The 17,236-nt window shown below is 41.6% G+C and overlaps 1 protein-coding gene across 2 annotated transcripts in view; it reads left to right on the top strand.

The window, feature by feature from the left end:
* The window catches only part of LOC139757871 (leucine-rich PPR motif-containing protein, mitochondrial-like), a 147,777-nt gene that overhangs the window by 928 nt on the left and 129,613 nt on the right, over positions 1-17,236 (top strand). For both annotated transcript variants that reach the window (XM_071678792.1, XM_071678791.1), the window contains exon 2: positions 8,852-8,954. The gene's annotated coding sequence lies outside the window, so the exon portion shown is untranslated. The remainder of the gene's footprint in view (positions 1-8,851; positions 8,955-17,236) is intronic.

Here is a 17,236-nt window from a genome sequence, read left to right as displayed (position 1 = left end):
GTCAGTAGTGGCAGATGTGGGCCATCCCCATCACCTTACATTAGGTCTTGCTACTAGCATGCACTGATGCATGACCATCTTGGCCTCTGTTATATCTGTACGAGGCCAGACGAGGGAGCACTGTTTCTACAACAGTTGTGGTACTTGCTACACTTATTTAATATGTTATCAAAGCCCTAGGGTATTCATGTAGATTAGGTGGTAAAGGTCCATTTTGACCACATTACAATTTGCTGTAAACAGTAAGTGATTTTATATTACAATGGGCGTTTATCAGTCAGAAATTTGCACAACAGTGGCGGTCTGTAATTTCTAAGAATTTCATTTTATTTCATATCGAATAGAACAATATTGGTTAGAGTGATGGGGATTTGGGAAAATATAGGATTAATTGAATGAAGAGTAACACAAAAAGTTAACCTTTAAAAACGTCACCCATCTTACCATAGCAGTCAAGATTTATCAGATTTTTCAATATTTATGCATTAATAAAGTTGCCCATCAGTATAAATCACAGTGGGGACTGGTGACTATTTGAGTCCAGCAGAAATCGATATTTGTACCTATGAGACCTTGTCTTACCTTCTAACATCATCATCCCTTCCATGGGGCTCCTGCAGTGCTCATGAAACTGGCATTTTCCAATGGGCATGAGTGCAGGTCTAGATATGTGTTTGACCTCCATTATATGTGATAGATATTAATGTCATAGGCACATGTGTCATCAGCATTATCAGTAAATATGCTGGCAGTACAAAAACTGTAAGACTTATTAAGCGAAGATTCCTTAGTACTACAGGTAGATTACAGTTGTACGAAAACATGGGTAGAAGAGAGGCATGTGAAATTCATTTGACTCATACCCCAATTGATGCATATCCACTTTGTAGAATTTTGCTTTAATGAAAATTTTGTTTAGGAACCATGCTCTGATTTCTGGATGAAAATCCAGCAATTATAGTACAAAATTTTATTCTCAATTCTACCAGACCTACAAAAAGGTTATAAGTATTGTTTTTATGCATCCAACATTACTTCATTCAAAATGAAATGCAATATACAAAGGCATTTACATTAACTTTTTTTTTTTTTTTTTTTTTTTTTTTATACTTTGTCGCTGTCTCCCGCGTTTGCGAGGTAGCGCAAGGAAACAGACGAAAGAAATGGCCCAACCCCCCCCCCCCATACACATGTACATACACACGTCCACACACGCAAATATACATACCTACACAGCTTTCCATGGTTTACCCCAGACGCTTCACATGCCTTGCTTCAATCCACTGACAGCACGTCAACCCCTGTATACCACATGACTCCAATTCACTCTATTTCTTGCCCTCCTTTCACCCTCCTGCATGTTCAGGCCCCGATCACACAAAATCTTTTTCACTCCATCTTTCCACCTCCAATTTGGTCTCCCTCTTCTCCTCGTTCCCTCCACCTCCGACACATATATCCTCTTGGTCAATCTCTCCTCACTCATTCTCTCCATGTGCCCAAACCATTTCAAAACACCCTCTTCTGCTCTCTCAACCACGCTCTTTTTATTTCCACACATCTCTCTTACCCTTACGTTACTTACTCGATCAAACCACCTCACACCACACATTGTCCTCAAACATCTCATTTCCAGCACATCCATCCTCCTGCGCACATCTCTATCCATAGCCCACGCCTCGCAACCATACAACATTGTTGGAACCACTATTCCCTCAAACATACCCATTTTTGCTTTCCGAGATAATGTTCTCGACTTCCACACATTTTTCAAGGCTCCCAAAATTTTCGCCCCCTCCCCCACCCTATGATCCACTTCCGCTTCCATGGTTCCATCCGCTGACAGATCCACTCCCAGATATCTAAAACACTTCACTTCCTCCAGTTTTTCTCCATTCAAACTCACCTCCCAATTGACTTGACCCTCACCCCTACTGTACCTAATAACCTTGCTCTTATTCACATTTACTCTCAACTTTCTTCTTCCACACACTTTACCAAACTCAGTCACCAGCTTCTGCAGTTTCTCACATGAATCAGCCACCAGCGCTGTATCATCAGCGAACAACAACTGACTCACTTCCCAAGCTCTCTCATCCCCAACAGACTTCATACTTGCCCCTCTTTCCAGGACTCTTGCATTTACCTCCCTTACAACCCCATCCATAAACAAATTAAACAACCATGGAGACATCACACACCCCTGCCGCAAACCTACATTCACTGAGAACCAATCACTTTCCTCTCTTCCTACACGTACACATGCCTTACATCCTCGATAAAAACTTTTCACTGCTTCTAACAACTTGCCTCCCACACCATATATTCTTAATACCTTCCACAGAGCATCCCTATCAACTCTATCATATGCCTTCTCCAGATCCATAAATGCTACATACAAATCCATTTGCTTTTCTAAGTATTTCTCACATACATTCTTCAAAGCAAACACCTGATCCACACATCCTCTACCACTTCTGAAACCGCACTGCTCTTCCCCAATCTGATGCTCTGTACATGCCTTCACCCTCTCAATCAATACCCTCCCATATAATTTACCAGGAATACTCAACAAACTTATACCTCTGTAATTTGAGCACTCACTCTTATCCCCTTTGCCTTTGTACAATGGCACTATGCACGCATTCCTCCAATCCTCAGGCACCTCACCATGAGTCATACATACATTAAATAACCTTACCAACCAGTCAACAATACAGTCACCCCCTTTTTTTATAAATTCCACTGCAATACCATCCAAACCTGCTGCCTTGCCGGCTTTCATCTTCCGCAAAGCTTTTACTACCTCTTCTCTGTTTACCAAATCATTTTCCCTAACCCTCTCACTTTGCACACCACCTCGACCAAAACACCCTATATCTGCCACTCTGTCATCAGACACATTCAACAAACCTTCAAAATACTCATTCCATCTCCTTCTCACATCACCGCTACTTGTTATCACCTCCCCATTTACGCCCTTCACTGAAGTTCCCATTTGCTCCCTTGTCTTACGCACCCTATTTACCTCCTTCCAGAACATCTTTTTATTCTCCCTAAAATTTACTGATAGTCTCTCACCCCAACTCTCATTTGCCCTTTTTTTCACCTCTTGCACCTTTCTCTTGACCTCCTGTCTCTTTCTTTTATACTTCTCCCACTCAATTGCATTTTTTCCCTGCAAAAATCGTCCAAATGCCTCTCTCTTCTCTTTCACTAATACTCTTACTTCTTCATCCCACCACTCACTACCCTTTCTAAACAGCGCACCTCCCACTCTTCTCATGCCACAAGCATCTTTTGCGCAATCCATCACTGATTCCCTAAATACATCCCATTCCTCCCTCACTCCCCTTACTTCCATTGTTCTCACCTTTTTCCATTCTGTACACAGTCTCTCCTGGTACTTCCCCACACAGTTCTCCTTCCCAAGCTCACTTACTCTCACCACCTTCTTCACCCCAACATTCACTCCTCTTTTCTGAAAACCCATACTAATCTTCACCTTAGCCTCCACAAGATAATGATCAGACATCCCTCCAGTTGCACCTCTCAGCACATTAACATCCAAAAGTCTCTCTTGATATCTGAAAGTATTTATAGCATCTCTGATTGACTGGATTGATTTAGGAATTGGTTTCAAAATGCTGGCTTGGGCATGTGGATGCATTATGTACACATACTTGCATTTTGCCAGGTCTTGCCAGACAAAGTAGAATATGTTAGTATGTCTGGATTAGTGAGAATATACTAAAAAATGCGAGGAATATGCTGATTTATGACCGTCTCCTATTATTCAGTTTTCACCTGCCACTATCTTGCCTCACCACCTTTAGCACTAACCACAGTAGTTTCTAATAAGTTGTGTACATATGAATGTGGAAATAAACTTATTGTATACTGTATTTATTAATGTACTGCTTTACTTTACAGATATTAATTCCTACAAAAAATCCATGAGACCATTTTAAGCTTTAAGAGTGCCCTGGACAAGTACCTACAAAGTGTACTCTACCCAGCTAGGCTGTAGGTGTTATGTGTGTAGTTTACATTTACTGATTCCCGTTAAAACATTTTTAAGTTTAAGAGTTCCCTAGACAAGTTCTTACAGAGTGTACTACACCAGCCAGGTTGTTGGGGGTATTTGCATCTGTGGGCTGCAGCTTCCAAACAGCTATGCAATGATAGAAGTACAAATTTTAGGTAAGGGATAAAGAGGAGGATGTTGCCAGACTTCAGGAGATAACATAAAGATGAGTCACTATGCAGATAAGGTAAGCCATGCAGAGGAAGGTGAACAGGCTTACGTTAGTAATGGTGTATGGGCTTGAGGAAAAATTACCTACCAAATGTGGAGGAAAGAATTCGGGAAACACTTCAGGCAGTGGATTTAACTGAAGCAAGTGGAGAAATGAAAAAAGTTAAAGGAATGTGTAAATATAAATAAGACATCAACGGAAGCCACTTGGGTAACCTTTGAAATAGATATATGTAGCCACAAGGTTCTTGAACAGGCAAATAAACCTGTCAGAAGGGAGGAATTCAACATAAAGCTTAAGTTCACTCAGCATATCAATAGTGAATATAGGAAGAAGGAGATGAAAATCTTAGCACACCAAAAGAGTAGGATGAATCTTTGAAAATTGTCCACCTAAAAGGGGACAGTACCACAATAGGATAAGGAAATCACCAAACAAGTTGGTTGCAGTGATGAAGACAATAGGGCTGGTGTGAACAACTCCCATGTGTTGGTTGCAGTAACATGTACTTTGTATAAGGAGAGATGTCTTAGGATTTAAATACAAGAGTATGTGAACACAGGTATGTGTGGCAAACAAATAACAAGAACAATGTGTGTGTAGTTTATCATGACCAGCATGAGTATCTCATGGACTTAAAAAATTGATAGACTAGTTTTGAAGGCATTGGGAATTAGGTGTATAGAAGCAGCAATTATACTTTAAAAAAGTTTAGATATGATAGAAAAAAAATTTGGTGTATTTAATATAGTACCTGCAGGTATAGATTTGTTGCTAAGTCTAAATAAACTTACAAACTTCACTGCACATAACCCCCTCCTCCACCCCATCTTTCTTGTCACTGACCTCTCATACCCCTATCTTCCACCATGATCCACTCTTCCTCTTTCCCCTCTCCCTCCCTTGCTGTGTCAGGGTATATGAACTGGTTTTTTGGTGTGGCCTGTCTGCCCTTTTACATAGAGCTTGTGAGAGGAAAATTGTCATTTTCAGTGTAGTGTTTTTCACACCTATTGGCCTGTTGACCACCATGGACCTCGATGGTTCATTGTGTTTTTCACTTTTCCATTAGCCCAAGTATATGAGGAACTTGTGGAGTTGAGATACAGCTGGGACTAAGGTTTTATACCCTTTGTCATATGAATACCTTGAAATTGAGCCTGATGAGGTGGAACCTCACTTTTCTACCACATATCAGGCCAGTTCACTTGAACCATAAGGGATTTGCTGTCCATGTTACTTTTTTCATTAGAATTTCCCATCTGGGAGTCACCTTCATGTTGAACTAAGTTCCATTTGATTATCCTGGTTGCACAGAAAATCTGTGCACTGTTGTGGAAGCATACATTTTACCTGCTTATGTTGACCAACACCAAGCTTATTCACCAGCCCTACACTGGAACCTCCATTACCATATGGCCTCAGAAGGTTTCAGTGAAGTTGTATATTTCACAAGAAACACATCAGAGTATGATAAGATATGCCATTGGTTTTACAGGACCTGTCTCTGGTCTGATAAGTGAATGTAGAGGTGTGCTGAACTGGCTTTTCTCTATGAGCCGTTGTAGGTGGATGGATGGAGAAATAACCCATATAGAAGGTGCAATACCAATATCCATGTGGTACAAGGAAGCCCTCTGCATTGACAACACTTTCCCTAGATGGCTGATTTTGATTAATATGATTTTGATTGATTCTCATTAAAGACTCGCTGAGGTAGCACATACCAGCTTGAAGGCTTACATATAATTGTAATTGTTTCGTCTTCATTCACACTAAAGAGTCTTTTGAGACAGCTAATACCTACTTGAAGTCTTAGATGTAATTAGAATTACTAAGTAAATGTTTTCATCCAATATTTCCCTCAGTTTAGATTGAATGGTATATTGTTTTCCATTGTCTCTTAAAATTCTAGTGTTTCCTTAAAGAAAGACTTCTATGTTGAGTTTAGTCTTGATTATTCTCATATTACACTGCTTAGTTCTGAATTCAAGTTCCTCCCTATTTTTCTCTACACCTTTGCTTTAGTGGGTCTTCCCTTCGTTTCGAGAGCCCCCTAATCCATACGTCTTTTTAGTTATTTCCTCTTCTTCCTTTGGCCTCTGTCTAGAAATGCTTTTGAATTTCTAAAATTACATCAGTTTTAGGACCTGTCATAGAACCCTGTGCTGCTTTGTTCCAGTTTAAATGATACTTTTATGAGATATCCTTTCATTATATGCCATTTTATTTCTCTGTGTTGTCCTCAAGGTAGTTTCCTTCATTTCCACTGAGAGAGTATCATTGAATTTTAGGGAGAATAAAAAGATGTTTTAGAAGGAGGTAAATAATGTACGTAAGACAAGGGAATCAATTGGAACTTCAGTGAAGGGGTCTAATGGGGAGATGATAACAAGTAGTGGTGATGTGAGAAGGAGATGGAGTGAGTATTTTGAAGGTTTGTTGAATGTGTTTGATGATAGAGTGGCAGATATAGGGTGTCTTGGTCGAGGTGGTGTGAAAAGTGAGAAGGTTAGGGAGAATGATTTGGTAAACAGAGAAGAGGTAGTAAAAGGTTTGAGGAAGATGAAAGCCGGCAAGGCAGTGGGCTTGGATGGTATTGCAGTGGAATTTATAAAAAAAAAAGGGGATGAGTGTATTGTTGGCTGGTTGGTAAGGTTATTTGATGTATGTATGACTCATGGTGAGGTGCCTGAAGATTGGCGGAATGCTTGCATAGTGCCATTTTACAAAGGCAAAGGGGATAAAAGTGAGTGCTCAAATTACTGAGGTATAAGTTTGTTGAGTATTCCTGGGAAATTATATGGGAGGGTATTGATTGAGAGGGTGAAGGCATATACAGAGCATCAGATTGGGGAAGAGCAGTGTGGTTTCAGAAGTGGTAGAGGATGTGTGGATCAGGTGTTTGCTTTGAGGAATGTATGTGAGAAATACTTAGAAAAGCAAATGGATTTGTATGTAGCATTTATGGATCTGGAGGAAGCCTATGATAGAGTTGATAGAAATGCTCTGTGGAAGGTATTAAGAATATATGGTGTGGGAGGCAAGTTGTTAGAAGCAGTGATAAGTTTTTATTGAGGATGTAAGGCATGTGTACATGTAGGAAGAGAGGAAAGTGCATGGTTCTCAGTGAATGTAGGTTTGTGGCAGGGGTGTGTGATGTCTCCATGGTTGTTTAATTTGTTTATGGATGGGGTTGTTAGGGAGGTGAATGCAAGAGTTTTGGAAAGAGGGGCAAGTATGCAGTCTGTTGTGGATGAGAGAGCTTGGGAAGTGAGTCAGTTGTTGTTCGCTGATGATACAGCACTGGTGGCTGATTCGTATGAGAAACTGCAGAAGCTGGTGACTGAGTTTGGTAAAGTGTGTGAAAGAAGAAAGCTGAGAGTAAATGTGAATAAGAGCAAGGTTAGTAGGTACAGTAAGGTTGAGGGACAAGTCAATTGGGAGGTAAGTTTGAATGGAGAAAAACTGGAGGAAGTGAAGTGTTTTAGATATCTGGGAGTGGATTTGGCAGCAGATGGAACCATGGAAGCGGAAGTGACTCATAGGGTGGAGGAGGGGGGGGCAAAAGTTCTGGGAGCGTTGAAGAATGTATGTAAGTCGAGAACATTATCTCGGAAAGCAAAAATGGGTATGTTTGAAGGAATAGTGGTTCCAACAATGTTGTATGGTTGCGAGGTGTGGGCTATAGATAGAGTTGTGCGGGGGAGGGTGGATGTGCTGGAAATGAGATGTTTGAGGACAATATGTGGTGTGAGGTGGTTTGATCGAGTAAGTAATGAAAAGGTAAGAGAGATGTGTGGTAATAGAAAGAGTGTGGTTGAGAGAGCAGAAGAGGGTGTTTTGAAATGGTTTGGTCACATGGAGAGAATGAGTGAGGAAAGATTGACCAAGAGAATATATGTGTCGGAGGTGGAGGGAATGAGGAGAAGTGGGAGACCAAATTGGAGGTGGAAAGATGGAGTGAAAAATATTTTGAGTGATCGTGGCCTGAACATGCAGGAGGGTGAAAGGCGTGCAAGGAATAGAGTGAATTGGAACGATGTTGTATACCGGGGTCGACGTGCTGTCAATGGATTGAACCAGGGCTTGTGAAGTGTCTGGGGTAAACCATGGAAAGTTCTGTAGGGCCTGGATGTGGAAATGGAGCTGTGGTTTTGGTGCATTATTACATGACAGCTAGAGACTGAGTGTGAATGAATGTGGCCTTTGTTGTCTTTTCCTAGCGCTACCTGGCACACATGAGGGGGGAGGGGGTTGTTATTTTCATGTGTGGCAGGGTGGCGGTGGAAATTAATAAAGGCAGCAAGTATGAATTATGTACATGTGTATGTATGTATATGTCTGTGTGTGTGTATATATGTATACGTTGAGATGTATAGGTATGTTTATTTGCGTGTGTGGACGTGTATGTATATACATGTGTATGGGGTGGGTTAGGCCATTCTTTCGTCTCTTTCCTTGCGCTACCTTGCTAATGTGGGAGACAGCGACAAAGCAAAATGATATAGTAATAATATAAATCTACAAATGTGTTCAGTATATGAACATGTGTTTATATTCTATTTCATTTTTTTAATTCATCCTAACAGATCTGTCCAACATGCCATCAGAAATAACATGTCTGATTACCTTAAAGAGGGTTATCCACAGAAGGAGCAGGAACACAAGTTTCCCCAGCCTGTAAGTGAAAAAGTATAAGTGTATATTGTTATATTTGTTTATAATTTCTGAGAGAAGTTCGTGCTTGTTCAAGGCAAGACACAAAGTTCTTGCTTATTCAAGGCAAGACACAGTTTATATGTTGAGAATCCATCATCCAAAATTTCAAAAACGGAAAAGCTCCAAAAACCAAAAATGAACTTCCCAGTCAGTACAGGTCTCATTCTCTGATATTTGTATGCTTATTTTATGCTTTTTGCTGTAAATATACATTAACTGTCAAATTGAGTTGTAGATACCACCTACAGGTAACAGTGAGAAAAAGAACAAGCACTTGGTAGTCATTATCAGTAGTGAAGAAAGTGGAGTTACTGTAGAAACTTGATTGAGGTGTATCCTTAGAGCAACTGTCTGAGAAGTATGGAGTGGAAATAACCATCATATATAAGAGTATGGAGTGGAACTGTCCATCATATATAAGGTGAGAACAAATGAAGTGAGGGGAGTGGGCGAAGAATGGTAGATATTTAGGGAAGCAGTAATGGCATGTGTAAGAGTTGCAAGTGGCATGAGAAAGGTGGGGAGATTAGAAAGGGTAGTGAGTGGTGGGTTGAAGAAGTAAAGTTGCTAATGAAAGAGAAAAGAGAGGTGTTTGGATGGTACTTAAAAGGAAGGAGTGCAAATTACTGGGAGATGTACAAGAGAAAGTGGCAGGAGGTCAAGAGGAAGATGCAAGAGTTGAAAAGAGAGGGCAACTGAGAGAGAGTATCATTAAACTTTAGAGAGAATAAAAAGATGTTTTGGAAGGAGGTAAATATGTGAAAGACAAGACAACTAATGGGAATATTGATGAAGGGGGCAAAGGGGAAAGTAATAACAGGTAGTGATGGAGTGAGTATTTAGAAGGATTATTGAATGTGTTTAATGATAGAGTGGCAGATGTAGGATGCTTTGATCAGGGTGGTGTGCAAAGTGAGAGAGTCAAGGAGATTGGTTTGATGAAGAGATAAGAAGTGGTGAAAGCCTTGTGGATGATAAAACATGGTAAGGTAGCTGGAGTGGATGATATTGCAGTTGAATATATTAAGAAAGGGCTACACTGGGTTGTTGATTGGTTCATATGGATATTCAGTGTATGTATGGGTCATGGGGAAGTGCCTGAGGTTGGCAGAATGCATGCATAATGCCATTGTACAAAGGCAAAGGGGATAATGGTGAGTGTTCATATTACACTTACCAGGTAGTAGTCGTAGGTGCTTTAAATGTGAAGGTAAGTAATGTGGCAGTTGAGGGTATAATTGGTTTGCATCGGATATTCAGTGTTATGAATGGAAATGAAGAGCACAGATTTGTGTGATGAAAAAAGAGTGGTGATTGGGAATAACTGGTTTAAAAAGAGAGATATACAGAAGTATATATATGTAAGTAAGATAGTCAATGGGCATTATTGGATTACTTATTTATTGATGGGCATGTAAATGAGAGACTTTTGGATGTAAATGTGCTGAGAGGGTTAGGTGGTGGGATGTCCAATCACTATCTTGTAAAGGTGAAGGCAAAGATTTGTGGAGGTTTTTGAAAAAGAGGAAACATTGTCGGAGAGAAGAGAGCAGTCAGAGTAAGTATGCTTGGAAAGGAGATTTGTGTGAAGAAATACCCAGAGAGGTTGAATGTAGAATGGCAAAAGGTGAGAGCAAAAGAAGTGAGGGGAGTGGATGGGGAATGGTAATCTTTAGGGAAGCAGTGATAGCATGTACAAGACATGTGAAAGGTGTGAGGTTGGTAGATTAGAAAGGGTAGTGAGTGGTAGGATAAAGAAATAAAGTTGCTCGTGAAAGAGAAAAGAGAAGCTTTTGATTAGTACTTACTGGGAAGGAATGCAAGTGATTGGGAGATGCATAAATGAAAGCAGCAGGAAGTCAAGAGGAAGGTGCAAGAGTTGAAAAAGAGGGCAAATGAGAGATGGGGTGAGAGAATATTAATAAACTTTTTTTGAGAAGAAGATGTTTTAGGAGGTAACTAATGTGCAAAATGGCAATAAAGCAAATGGGAACATCAGTGAAAGGGGCAAAAGGGGAAGTGATAACAGGTAGTGATGAAATGAAGAGATGGAGTGAATATTTTGGAGGATTGTTAAATGTGATTGATGATATAATGGCAGATGTAGGGGAATTTGGACTGTGTGATATGCCTAGTGAGAGAGTTGTGGTGAAAAGATAAGTCTGTTTTCTGGCGCTACCTCATTGACACAAGGGGTTGTGATTGGATGTGGGGGAAAAGAAATGAATTCATATGTTATCTTTTTGCTTTTCCTTCATGCATTTGTGCTATTTCCTGTGAGACAGTGTGCTGTTGGGAATGGATGGAGGCAAGCATATATGAATGTGTACATATGTATATATGTGTGTGTATATGTGTGTATGTTATTTAGTTTTTTATTATACTTAATCGTCATCTCCCGCATTAGTGAGGTAGCGCAAGGAAACAGATTATAGAATGGCCCAACCTACCCACATACACATGCATATACATAAATGCCCACACACACACATATACGTACCTATACATTTCAATGTATACATACATATACATTTTTTATTTATTTATTTATTTTGCTTTGTCGCTGTCTCCTGCGTTTGCGAGGTAGCGCAAGGAAACAGACGAAAGAAATGGCCCAAACCACCCCCATACACATGTATATACATACACGTCCACACATGCAAATATACATACCTATACATCTCAATGTACACATATATATACACACACAGACACATACATATATACCCATGCACACAATTCACACTGTCTGCCTTTATTCATTCCCATCGCCACCTCGCCACACATGGAATAACATCCCCCTCCCCCCTCATGTGTGCGAGGTAGCGCTAGGAAAAGACAACAAAGGCCCCATTCGTTCACACTCAATCTCTAGCTGTCATGCAATAATGCCCGAAACCACCGCTCCCTTTCCACATCCAGGCCCCACACAACTTTCCATGGTTTACCCCAGACACTTCACATGCCCTGATTCAATCCACTGACAGCACATCAACCCCGGTATACCACATCGATCCAATTCACTCTATTCCTTGCCCGCCTTTCACCCTTCTGCATGTTCAGGCCCTGATCACTCAAAATCTTTTTCACTCCATCTTTCCACCTCCAATTTCGTCTCCCACTTCTCCTCGTTCCCTCCACCTCCGACACATATATCCTCTTTGTCAATCTTTCCTCACTCATTTTCTCCATATGCCCAAACCATTTCAAAACACCCTCTTCTGCTCTCTCAACCACGCTCTTTTTATTTCCACACATCTCTCTTACCCTTACATTACTTACTCGATCGAACCACCTCACACCACACATTGTCCTCAGACATCTCATTTCCAGCACATCCACCCTCCTGCGCACAACTCTATCCATAGCCCATGCCTCGCAACCATACAACATTGTTGGAACCACTATTCCTTCAAACATATCCATTTTTGCTTTCCGAGATAATGTTCTCGACTTCCAAACATTCTTCAAGGCTCCCAGGATTTTTGCCCCCTCCCCCACCCTATGATTTACTTCCGCTTCCATGGTTCCATCCGCTGCCAGATCCACTCCCAGATATCTAAAACACTTTACTTCCTCCAGTTTTTCTCCATTCAAACTTACCTTCCAATTGACTTGACCCTCAACCTTACTGTACCAAATAACCTTGCTCTTATTCACATTTACTCTTAACTTTCTTCTTTCACACACTTTACCAAACTCAGTCACCAGCTTCTGCAGTTTCTGACATGAATCAGCCACCAGCGCTGTATCATCAGCGAGCAACAACTGACTCACTTCCCAAGCTCTCTCATCCACAACAGACTGCATACTTGCCTCTCTTTCCAAAACTCTTGCATTCACCTCCCTAAGAACCCCATCTATAAACAAATTAAACAACCATGGAGACATCACACACCCCTGCCACAAACCTACATTCACTGAGAACCACAGACATATACATATATGCACATGTACATAGTCATACTTGCTGCCTTCATCCATTTCCGTCGCCGCCCCACCACACATGAAATAGCATCCCCCCATGCATGCGCACGAGGTATCATTAGGAAAAGACAAAAAACGCCGTATTTGTTCACATTCAGTCTCTAGCTGTCATGTGTAATGCACCAAAACCACAGCTTCCTTTCCACATCTAGGCCCCACAAAACTTTCTATGGTTTACCCCAGATGCTTCACATGCCCTGGTTCAATCCATTGACAGCACGTCAACCCCAGTATACCACATCATTCCAATTCCCTATTCCTTGCATGCCTCTCACCCTCCAGTATGTTCAGTCCCCAATCACTCTACATCTTTTTCACTCCATCCTTCCCCCTCCAATTTGGTCTCCCGCTTCTCATTCCCTCCACCTCTGACATATATATCCTCTTTGTCAATTTTTCCCCAATCATTCTCTCCATGTGACCAAACCATTTCAACACATCCTCTTCTGCTCTCTCAACCACACTCTTTTATTACCACACATCACTCTTACCCTTTCATTACTTAGTCAAACCACCTCACACCACATATTATGCTCAAACATTTCATTTCCAACACATCCACCCTCCTCCTTACAGCCCTATCTATAGCCCATGCCTTGCAACCAAATAACATTGTTGGAACCACCATTCCTTCAAACATACCCATTTTTGCTCTTTGAGATAAGGTTCTCACCTTCCACACATTTTTCAACGCTCCCAAAACCTTTGCCCCCTCCCTCACCCTGTGATTCACTTCCGCTTCCATTGTTCCATCCACTGCTAAATCCACTCCCAGATATCTAAAACACTTCCCTTCCTCCAGTTTTTCTCCATTCAAACTTACCTCCCCATTAACTTGTCCCTCAGTCCTACTGAACCTAATAACCTTGCTCTTATTCACATATACTCTCAGCTTTCTTCTTTCATACACTTTACCAAAAGCAGTCACCAACTTCTGCAGTTTCTCACCTGAATCAGCCACCAGTGCTGTATCATTAGCGAACAACAGTTGATTCACTTCCTAAGCCCTCTCATCCACAACAGACTGCATACTTGCCCCTGTCTCCAAAAGTCTTGCATTCACCTCCCTAACAACCCCATCCATAAACAAATTAAACAACCATGGAGACCACACACCCCTGCCACAAACCTACATTCACTGAGAACCACAGACATATACATATATGCACATGTACATAGTCATACTTGCTGCCTTCATCCATTTCCGTCGCCGCCCACCACACATGAAATAGCATCCCCCATGCATGCGCACGAGGTATCATTAGGAAAAGACAAAAAACGCCGTATTTGTTCACATTCAGTCTCTAGCTGTCATGCAATAATGCCCGAAACCACCGCTCCCTTTCCACATCCAGGCCCCACACAACTTTCCATGGTTTTACCCCAGACACTTCACATGCCCTGATTCAATCCACTGACAGCACATCAACCCCGGTATACCACATCGCTCCAATTCACTCTATTCCTTGCCCGCCTTTCACCCTTCTGCATGTTCAGGCCCTGATCACTCAAAATCTTTTTCACTCCATCTTTCCACCTCCAATTTCGTCTCCCACTTCTCCTCGTTCCCTCCACCTCCGACACATATATCCTCTTTGTCAATCTTTCCTCACTCATTTTCTCCATATGCCCAAACCATTTCAAAACACCCTCTTCTGCTCTCTCAACCACGCTCTTTTTATTTCCACACATCTCTCTTACCCTTACATTACTTACTCGATCGAACCACCTCACACCACATATTATGCTCAAACATTTCATTTCCAACACATCCACCCTCCTGCGCACAACTCTATCCATAGCCCACGCCTCGCAACCATACAACATTGTTGGAACCACTATTCCTTCAAACATATCCATTTTTGCTTTCCGAGATAATGTTCTCGACTTCCACACATTCTTCAAGGCCCCCAGAATTTTCGCCCCCTTCCCCACCCTATGATCCACTTCCGCTTCCATGGTTCCATCCGCTGCCAGATCCACTCCCAGATATCTAAAACACTTTACTTCCTCCAGTTTTTCTCCATTCAAACTTACCTTCCAATTGACTTGACCCTCAACCTTACTGTACCAAATAACCTTGCTCTTATTCACATTTACTCTTAACTTTCTTCTTTCACACACTTTACCAAACTCAGTCACCAGCTTCTGCAGTTTCTGACATGAATCAGCCACCAGTGCTGTATCATTAGCGAACAACAGTTGATTCACTTCCTAAGCCCTCTCATCCACAACAGACTGCATACTTGCCTCTCTTTCCAAAACTCTTGCATTCACCTCCCTAACAACCCCATCCATAAACAAATTAAACAACCATGGAGACATCACACACCCCTGCCACAAACCTACATTCACTGAGAACCACAGACATATACATTAATGCCCACACACACAAATATACATACCTACACAGCTTTCCATGGTTTACCCCAGACGCTTCACATGCCTTGATTCAATCCACTGACAGCACGTCAACCCCGGTATACCACATCGCTCCAATTCACTCTATTCCTTGCCCTCCTTTCACCTTCCTGCATGTTCAGGCCCCGATCACACAAACTCTTTTTCACTCCATCTTTCCACCTCCAATTTGGTCTCCCTCTTCTCCTCGTTCCCTCCACCTCCGACACATATATCCTCTTGGTCAATCTTTCCTCACTCATTCTCTCCATGTGCCCAAACCACTTCAAAACACCCTCTTCTGCTCTCTCAACCACGCTCTTTTTATTTCCACACATCTCTCTTACCCTTACGTTACTCACTCGATCAAACCACCTCACACCACACATTGTCCTCAAACATCTCATTTCCAGCACATCCATCCTCCTGCGCACAACTCTATCCATAGCCCACGCCTCGCAACCATACAACATTGTTGGAACCACTATTCCTTCAAACATACCCATTTTTGCTTTCCGAGATAATGTTCTCGACTTCCACACATTCTTCAAGGCCCCCAGAATTTTCGCCCCCTTCCCCACCCTATGATCCACTTCCGCTTCCATGGTTCCATCCGCTGCCAGATCCACTCCCAGATATCTAAAACACTTCACTTCCTCCAGTTTTTCTCCATTCAAACTCACCTCCCAATTGACTTGACCCTCAACCCTACTGTACCTAATAACCTTGCTCTTATTCACATTTACTCTTAACTTTCTTCTTCCACACACTTTGTTATTATCTTAGAATTCATTCTTGCCGAACCTTTCACTGCTTCATGTATTTTTCTTTGTCCTTTAAATGTTGGGGTTGTTGAATGGGAAAACAGTTGATCATGTGCAATCTCATTATATTTTTTCCTCCTTCATAATGGGTGAGTACCATTATTTTCAATTCCAAATCGAGTGTCTTCCTCAGCTTCTTGCCAGATAAGTCAGCATGTGATGGATTTTTCCATTTGCTTGTCATCGTCTTTGGGGTTTAATAGAAAAGTGGTTTAATCTAGCTTGAAAATTTGTTAGATTCACTTAAATAACATGTGCTTACTGAATGGCAACTGAGAGAGATGCTGGGATATTGTCTGACAGTCACTATCATATGCATGCAGCCGTTAGCACTGGAGGACATATACAACCAAGCTGAAATATAGCACTGGTGGATGTACAACCAAGCTAGATTTTTATATTTATGGGAGCAGGGGGCTAGAAACCCTCCCCTCCTTGTATTTTAACTTTCTAAAAGGGGAAACAGAAGGAGTCACACGGGGAGTGCTCATCCTCCTCGAAGGCTCAGATTGGAGTGGGTAATGTGTGTGGATGTAACCAAGATGAGAAAAAAGGAGAGATAGGAAGTATGTTTGAGGAAAGGAGCCTGGATGTTTTGGCTCTGAGTGAAATGAAGCTCAAGGGTAAAGGGGAAGAGTGGTTTGGGAATGTTTTAGGAGTAAAGTCAGGGGGAGGTGAGAGGACAAGAGCAAGGGAAGGAGTAGCACTACTCCTGAAACAGGAGTTGTGGGAGTATGTGATAGAGTGTAAGAAAGTAAACTCTAGATTGATATAGGTGAAACTGAAAGTGGATGAAGAGAGATGGGTGATTATTGGTGCCTATGTACCTGGGCATGAGAAGAATAACCATGAGAGGCAAGTGTTTTGGGAGCAGTTGAGTAAGTGTGTTTGCAGTTTTGATGCACAAAACTGGGTTATAGTGATGGGGGATTTGAATGCAAAGGTGAGTAAAGTGGCAGTTGAGGGAATGATTGGTGTGCATGGGGTGTTCAGTGTTGTAAATGGAAATGGTGAAGAGCTTGTAGATTTGTGTGCTGAAAAAGG

The sequence above is a fragment of the Panulirus ornatus genome, chromosome 28 (assembly GCF_036320965.1).
Source record: "Panulirus ornatus isolate Po-2019 chromosome 28, ASM3632096v1, whole genome shotgun sequence".
Classification (NCBI taxonomy): domain Eukaryota; kingdom Metazoa; phylum Arthropoda; class Malacostraca; order Decapoda; family Palinuridae; genus Panulirus; species Panulirus ornatus.
This window is presented reverse-complemented; position numbering and strand designations above follow the sequence as displayed.